The following is a 9,230-nucleotide window of genomic DNA, read 5'->3' on the forward strand; positions in this document are numbered from 1 at the left end:
TAGTTAGTCAGGGTGAGAATCTTTCCAAATAACTGATTTCATTGGCTGTTATTAGGCTACTGAGAGTGGGTATATCTTGTTGATTCAGTTGTGGTAATTTGTACATTTCTAGGAATCTGTCCATTTCTTCTGTGTCTTCTATGGCTCAAGTTTTGCAATTTTGAAACATCCATACAGAAACATTTGGGGCACCCTGAGAACTAAAGGCTATTGGTTGAAACATCATAGCACAATAAATGCAACTTGTGGAATTAAAAATTATTTTATTGCCATTATAAAATATCTCCTTGTGTCCTTTGAAATTTATCTCAAATTTCCTTTCTTCATAGAGCCTCAGAATATTATTACAGCAGAGATCAGGTGCAGGGAACGATCTTATTTGTCAATGTGCATTATTGCTATATCCTAGGGGGATGAATTACTTCCTTTCTTTCATAGGAAAAACAAACAGGGATGCTTACATTCTTCCCAAGCATATTTATTCTACACATTTTCTTACCTAATTAAATATTTCCCAGCAGAAAATAATTATTGAATTAAATAAAATGTAGAGCTCACTAGGAACCACAAAATAAAAATAAAGATCAAATAATTCCTAAAAGAAAAATCTATGCAAGTAAACTGAAAGTAAACATGAATCCTCTCCTTACATACATATTTTGTTTTCTTTCATTTAACCTGAAGTTGTCAAACAAAAAAATCTACTAGGTGCGTTTTCATTATTAGTCACAAGCTTGAAGAACCAAAGAAGAAAAAAAGTGACACATCACTTCCCTTCATCAAAAATGACTTATAGTGATTTTGCAATGATGTGATCACTATAGATAAGGACAAGATTTTAGTAACTAAAGTGTACTTTATCACTAACAACACCTAATATGTGCTCCATCTCATCTTCCCTAGTCAGTCTCACTGCAATGATTTCATCTACTTTTGTTCTTTTTATGCTCAGAATTGCAACAGCGAAGGGAGGGCTACTCCACTGCATGATGGAGACTTAGCCTGTTCCTCTAACCAAGTTAAAAGCTGTACACGTGAGAATTTCATGCTTCTGGTCATTTTAAAACATTGTCTTGGGGGCCAGGGAGATGACTCAGTGGAATAAGTGCTTCCATGGCAAGCACAAGGGCCTGAGTTCAATCCCCGGTTCTGCCAAAAAAAACCATCATCTTTCCTCATTCATTTTGAAAAGATTTTGGTCTATGTGGATTTCTCAAGGAGTTTAACACAAACTACCTTAATTATTACAGTGGCCTTCTAATATGGTTATTACAATCATACCCATTTTCCAGGTAGGAAAACTGAGACAAATCAAATCGGAAATTAATCCCAAATCACGTGATTTCAAGGCCTTTCCTGTTTTCCTTACTTCACACAATCACATCACGTATGCTAATTAGGCATTTGGGGCATAAAAAGATAAGCTATCCTCAGATCTGTGTGCTAGAGATTCAGTTCTTTCTTGTAAAAAAAATATTTTAATGTATTTAGTACAGTCTATAGGGTCTCACTACACAGATCTCACTCATAATGATCCTCCTGTTTTCAGCCTCCCAAGTGCTGGAATTACAGTCAGGCGCCACCATGCCCAGTCTCAATCATCACCTTAGTGCGCCCCGGGTGTGGGGCCAGCATGGCAGGCCAGGGATCCAACCCAGGCCCCTGGTTCTACCTAAGCAGGTGCTTTAGCCCACTGAGCTATCTGGCCAGCCTGTGAGACTCGATTCTAATGTCTCTTTATTTTTAAAAGGTGGTACATATAAAATCATTTAAAGGATTTGTATAAGATATACTGGAATTAATCTGATTGCACTTATTGAAGGCAATTCAGAAGTTAAATTCTTCTATTTGGCCTTTAATATCTATAAATAATTTTTTTATACGGAATAATGATTATCCCTCAAGATGTGAGTTCCTGCAAGATCTTCACTCAGATACCCCAGCTTTAACGTCCCTCTTAATCTCTTAGGGTGCATTAAATATAAGCAGAAAATCATATGCATGAATTCGCATGATCGTCACTGCCATCAATATTCACAACACTTTCAACACCAATTTTATATGTAATATGCACAGTTTCGCCACATAGGTCATGATCTCTCAACTAAGCAGGATGTTTTTGGTTCTCTTATTTTAAATCCACTTCCTTTGAAATCACAATAAATTCATTTTTAAACTATGACAAGTCGTATGTAAATGGTGTTTGTGGATGTTACACTTACAGGAAATGTCTGTGCTCCGTTATTTCAAGCTGTCTGAAGCTCACAGGCACGCTGCACTGTTGCTAGGCAACCCCGTGCCTATAGCTACGAGTCACACTGGAAGACATATATGATAAGAACTCCAAATGCATTCTAAGGGGTTTTCTTATTTTTTAAAAAATAAGCAACTGAAACTACGCAGTTAGTATAATATTAGCCTCGTGGACCTCCACAGATACAAATGATACAGAATGTGCAACTTTTAACACCTTGTTTTATAAGATAACAGATGCTAAGTAATTTACTCCAATCACACAGCAAGTTAATTATTTAACCTTGGTTATAACCCACATGCTTCGAAACAGCAAGCTTTTCACCACTTATTGTCCTTTCCTAAGCAGAAAGCAGGCAACCTTCTTTACTGTTTGTTTGTCGTATTTTATCTTATTTCATTTGTCTACAGTTTTATTGAAATATATTGGAGGTATAATACACTACATATATATTTTTCTTTTTTGTTAGTACATGCCTGAGTACATAAGGTTCATATTCTTCGCAAGGATTTGTATAAATCCATGACCCACCTTATTTCTCCCTTCTTCACCTTCTCCTACAGCACTTGGGAGGCTGTAAACAGGCGGATCACTACAAGTCCGATGTAGTAGTGAGACCCTGAACACCCTGTAGACCCTTCCCTAAAATATGGAAAAATAAATAAATAAAATAAACAAAAGAATTAATGACATCATATTACAGATTTATAGGCATGCCTGTGTTCACAGCTGCACAATTCATAATAACCAACTCCTGAAGCAGCCTCTACTTCCATGAAAAGAAGGCTGTCTTCTGAAAAACAGTCCCTCGTGCACCCACCTTCAAAACAAGACAGTTCAGATTATAAGGAAAGTAGTAACATTCAGTGGTTAGTGAGAGGGCTACCTAATTACACATGACAGGAAAATTTCCCATGTTTGATTTTAAATGTGGTGCTTCAACTGGGTGTTTTCATTAAAGGACTTGCTGAGTAAGCTGAGATATTGTAGGTAGACATGTCCTGTGACAATACGTAAAGCACGGGATCACTGAAACGAAGGTATCTGAATGCATAGCATTAAAAAGATCATTTAAACATTGACAAACTTCATGAAGTCTAAGTCTGCAAGCATGTGTATAAAAGTCACATTCTTCTTTTATGCAAAAATACCATTCTTTCCATATTTATTTATTTATTTATTTATTTCGTATAAGGTCTTGCTACACAGCTCAGACTCTTACTGACCGTCCTGTCTCAGCCTCCCCAGTGCGGGGATTACCATGCCAGGCTTTGGTGTCCAGTACAGCACTCCATACAGCACTCTGAGGCCAGCATGGCATGCAGTACCGGGGTCAAATCCAGGTCCTTGAGCTTGCCAGCCTGGCGCTTAGACCACTGAACTATCTTCCTAGCCAAAACTCCCATTCTTAAACACTCATTTCTACTCCAAATTTTTCTCTGATGCACGTGTAATTAGTTCACATTTATTTAATTCTCCTCTGATCTATCCCTACTTTTTGGAATTTGCATCAGAATTTGATAAGTGGCTAAACCTTTCCCTAATATTACTTTCTGCCTTTGCTCAACATTATAAAAATACATTGAGAAGGAGCCTATATTCAATATTTTATTTTACCCAAGCTGACTATGAGGTAAATGTTGTGTAATTAAGTCCAAAATCATTTTGCCAAGGGAAGATCAGTCTATTCTCTACACACTGAATATGCTCTATCAGACGACTGACTCAAAAGAAAATTAATATTCCACGTGGACACAATGAGCCTAAGTATCTGACAATGAATCATCGGTGACTGGCACGCAGGGCAGCAGCACAAAAGCTATCTCGTGTTGTATGGAGTTTATTACTGTGAAAAGCTGTGAGGAAAGTGCTAAAGAAAATAATAGAGAAACTCCTTCCCAAGCTGGTCTGTTCTTTCAGCAAGTTGCATGACCTCGGAGAAGATGCATAATTGCTTGGGCCCTCAATTAAGATTGATCTCTAAATTATTTCTACCTCCAAAATACATTATTTCAGTTCAAAGAGAATTATTTAGTTATAGAGAAGTCAACAGGAATTTAATTCATTGCGGAGCTGAGAAAATCAAATGCCTTAGATCACCTCAGTTTCAATATAACATAACACCTTTTAAAAATGAATTTGTGAAAAGCTATTTCAGTCCTGAGAACTCAATAAAGGGAATTGTAATGCTTTAAGAAAACAGACCATGAGTTTAATTCTTTGCTTGACTCCTACTAGTTTCTAGAACCAGAGGAAACCACTTTCTTTGCCTATGTCTTATCTACAAACGGGCACAGCATGAATCAGTCACAGCTCCAGAGAGAAACAGCAGATGACCCAAGAAAGCCACTGGAAGGGGACAAAGTTCTGTAAACAAATTTGAGCTTCATTTTCAGTTTCAGTTCAGGCTGTGTGTGTGTGTGTGTGTGTGTGTGTGTGTGTGTACTGATATGTCCCCTCAAGCCTGCTGTTGTAGTGTCATCCTCTACTCCAGAGCTCAAGCCCAGAAATTGTGCTCTTCTTTTGTTCCTACCTACCCCTGAAGCCCAACCCAGGCCTCATGCTCTCTCTCTACAAGCTCCTCTGTGCGTGACCTTTCCCCAGCTTCATTGCTCCCGTCCCATCCAAGTCATTGACGGCTCTTGCTTAAGCTCTTTCAACACACAGCTCCTGTTCTTTTCCAACTGGAGTCACAGAACATTCAGTCAGAGTGAACATTGTAACACATGGATAACATGGTCACAAATCTAATGAACACCCTCCAGCAGATCCACTGTTCCTACTGTTTACAATACTTTGCAAAACCCCTTAGCATTTAGTATTTTCCTCTCTCTCCCCCAGGCTGGTCCTAATTTTCTATTAGTTCCTCCCAGGAGCCCAAGATACAGGAATGAACAAATTTCACTTTTTCTTCAGGGTACTGTACAAGTTACTTCCACTTTCAAGACTTTCACATTCTCTGCTCTCATTTCTTAGCCCAATCCACACCCCAGCACATCCGTTTCTTCAAGGATCAGCTTGCAGCCAGCTACTGAGAACCTTTCTTGATCTACTCTAGCTTTTGTCTGTTGGTTTCCATGTGATTGGATTTTGTCAGGGAAAATATGAAAGTCTGCTATATACAGGTGCTCACTGGAATGACCTAGAGCACTGCCTTTATGCACAATACCTGGCCATTTCCCCTGGGGGGGAATTTATGTACAAATGCACTGTGAGACCATCCTTGACTTCAGCCAGTTGCAAGTCACTCTGCTTGAAGACATGAAAGTGTGATGGCACTAAACCTCTTTTGTCTGAGCACAGTATTTAAGAAATAGCAGCAGAATGTTGGCCATTTCTGTTGCCTTCAGATGTCTCCATCTCATGCAAGATAGAGGAGTCTCCCTCTTTGGTACTGTTCCTGCCTCATTGTGTGGTAATGTATAATGACAAGATTCTCACTTCTGCTGCACATTTATAATAAACTTACTTCCATCCATATAAAAGCAAATATTTCTCCTCTGTTGGTGCAGATATAAACCTCAACTTTCTGTGGCTTTGTGTATGTGGCTCCTTGAGATTTATATAACTTAACTGAATCAAAAGCAGCTATAAGCACATAGAATTTTGTAACATGAGACATCCTAATATTTTAAACATTTTTGAAATCTTCCAATTAAAGTCAATACTGACTTGAAGTCTCAGAAAAATCATTAAAAATTAATTAACTACTGTAATCTAAGTAGGATCTGATTATCAACTGGGGAAAAAAAATAGGATAGAACCTACAAAAATTGCCTGAGGAATCTCAAATATAAGAGCAATAAAAAGTAGTCAGAAAAAGTTTCCCTAAGTTAGTCAATTTAAATCTTAGATTTAGAGAGGAGAAGCTTCATTTTTATCCTTTGTTCTAATATCATAAATGTTTAAAAATAGAAAAAGATTTGCAAAAATATTCAAATATTCCTAGATGAAGTCTGAGATGGAACACAATTAAATGTAACATGTTTCTTCAGTTTAACCACCAGAGTAGTTTCCTTAAAAAGTTATTCAGGGGCCAGCGGGACAGCTCAGCAGACTAAATGCCTGCTTAGGCAAGCACAGAAACCAGGCTTGAATCCCCAGCACCACATGCTGGCCCCACCTGCAGGCATGCTGAGCCAGCCACTGTGACTGGGCATGGTGGCTTATGCCAGTAATCCCAGCAATGAGAAGGCTGAGACAGGAGGATCACTGAGTTCAAGTTGTGTAGTGAGACTCTATACCAAATATTTATTTATTATAGTGATTCAGATCCAGTTGTAATTCTGTTCAAAATTCTGCTACACATGATTCCCCTCAGCCGAGTCGAAGCCAAACTCCTGAAAGGGAACATCCAGGCATTGTGTGGTCCACTCTTCTACAACCACTTGGTGTCCACAGCAGCCCCATCTCCCCCCTGGTCCTTTCACTTCTTTATTCCTCCATCAATTCTAATGGACAAAGCCATCTCCTTGTTATCTTGTAAGGCTCTAGGCAAACTCTTAACTGAATACTCTTCATCACTCCTGTGTATCCTACCTCAATGCTGTTCTACTCTTTCTCTGCATCTTTTCTCACTCATTGCTTTCTCAAGGAGGACCATCCTAAGACCTCATTTGCAATTGCAGCCTTCCCTGAAAAACTGCTTTCTCCATCCTTGTTTTTTGACTTTAGTTCTGTTACTCTCATGACAGGTGATCCAACGTGCTGTGCCACACACATCTATACTATGCTTATTATCACCCAACCTCCCTAATAACATGTAAGCTTCATGAGGTAGGGCTCTTTCTCTGCTTCTAAATACCTCTAAGAGTACCTGGCATATAGAAGACATTTATAACACACAGGTAGAATGAGATAATAAACTCATATTTTCCCCCATTCAAAAACAAAGCCTATGGGAGAATAGACTTCATACATTTCAGTTGGACCAGAAAAATTGTAAAATTAAGAAGTTTACTATCATTGTGAGCCAAATCTAGGTTCTTTATATATTTTGTTTATTTCCTTGCCTATATTCTATATTACTGTATTAGATATCAGGAAATCCATAATGATATTTTCAAGATGAATGCTTCAGGTGAATACTTAGTGAGGGATGCACAGGAGGAAACTAAGGCTATGCCCATTGGAATAGAACCCAGAGATCAACATATGCACCAAAGAAACTACTGTAAATAGAAAGAGTCTCCACCAGGACTATAATTTTTGTGAACTCATTAGCCAATAGAAATAGTTTTATTTCCATCTAAACTAGAATAGTATCCATAAATGGGATATACTTGTGTAAAATGTTAAAATATATATTTTTATTGTTTAATTAGAAATCTTTAATTGATTTTAACTTTGAATATGTATAGGTTACAAGTTGTGATCTTTAGAATTCTCTTACTTATGAAAATGATTCATTTTCTAACTCATTATCAGTGAAGTTTCACTTACCTAGATATTGATTATTGGTTTATTTATTTATTTATTTATTTATTGGCAGAACCAGGGATTGAACTCAGGCCCTTGCGCTTGCCAGGGAAGCGCTTATTCCACTGAGCCATCTCCTTGGCCCCTATTTATTTATTTATTTATTTGCCTACAAGGGATGCTACAAGCCCAAAGCCTCCATATCTAGGAAAGTGTTCCACTACTGAGCTACATCCTGACCCCTTTTTATTTTACTTTGAGACAGGCTCTTACTAAGTTTCCCAGGCTGGCCTTAAATTTAGGATCTTACTTCCTCAGCTTTACTAGTAGCTCAAATTAGAGAGATATACCACCAAGCAGAGCATCATTTGCCTGTTTAGCTCTTCAGTATTACAACGAATTTAGAACCTCAGAAATTTCATGAATAGAGTGAGCAGATAATATGAGAGGAACTAGTGAGCAAGTAAGATTTTAGCACTTAATGACAGCAAGTTATTCAGCTCCTAAACAAATGTTAGTTTCTCTCACTCCAAGTTTTTTTTCTCTCTCATTGCTTGACTATTAATTTATTTGAGCAAATAATCTTTTATACATCTTTAAGCTACAAATTAATTTATCCATTGCACTTGTAAGCAAAGTTGAAAAAGACACAATGGAGAGGTTTTATCCTATACAGAATGCAGAAACATCCAGGTCTTTAATCAATGATTTTATTACCACATAGGACAGAATTTAAGTGGTCAAAACTGCATTACTTCTAGAACTTACTCTCATATAATTTTTGAACTTATACAATTTATACATCACTATGTTTGAAATGATATACACTAGTTGTAAACCATTGAATTATAAGGATATACAAATCAGGGATTATATTAAAGATTGAGTGTGAAATTAACATGATTTTCTATGATAACTTTAATATTTAGAGAAGCCAGGTGATGTTCATTGCCTATTCTTTTTAGGCAAAAATATCAAATGATACTTCAAATAATTACAATAGTTTAGGTGAATAAGCTGTTAATTCTCTTCACTTCAGAATTTTTAATTGTTAATGTTGATAAGGCCAATTGATGGACATTTTGATTATAAATGGGGCATAATTATTCAATGAAGTATAAACTAGATTGCAATTATAGTTAATCACATTCAATTGCATGAACAGTGCACACTGTAGTCAATAGTTGGCAGCAGGTAATTATTGAGAGTTGGCCTAAGGGAACTTTATAAATGACCTTCACCTGATATTCAAAAGAAACAATCAAGTGTAGATATACATAAGAGAAACTTTCATCATCAAGCAGGTCATAGTACAAATATCTATCAGAATATCTTGAACTCACTTTAAAAAGTAACTCTGTGTTTAAGTACTGAGTTAGAAAGATATCTGGTATGGTTCTAATAGTTCTGTCTTATTTAACACTCATGATAAGCCAGGAAGGTGGCAACATGGTGAGGCACAGAGAAAAGGGCTTCTCTGAGATTTGGTGTCCAGACTCTGAAACACAAAAAGAGAGAGAGAGAGAGAGAGAGAGAGAGAGAGAGAGAGAGAGAGAGA

Source organism: Octodon degus, unplaced genomic scaffold (assembly GCF_000260255.1).
Source record: "Octodon degus isolate 3935 unplaced genomic scaffold, OctDeg1.0 scaffold00029, whole genome shotgun sequence".
In the NCBI taxonomy this organism is placed as follows: Eukaryota; Metazoa; Chordata; class Mammalia; order Rodentia; family Octodontidae; genus Octodon; species Octodon degus.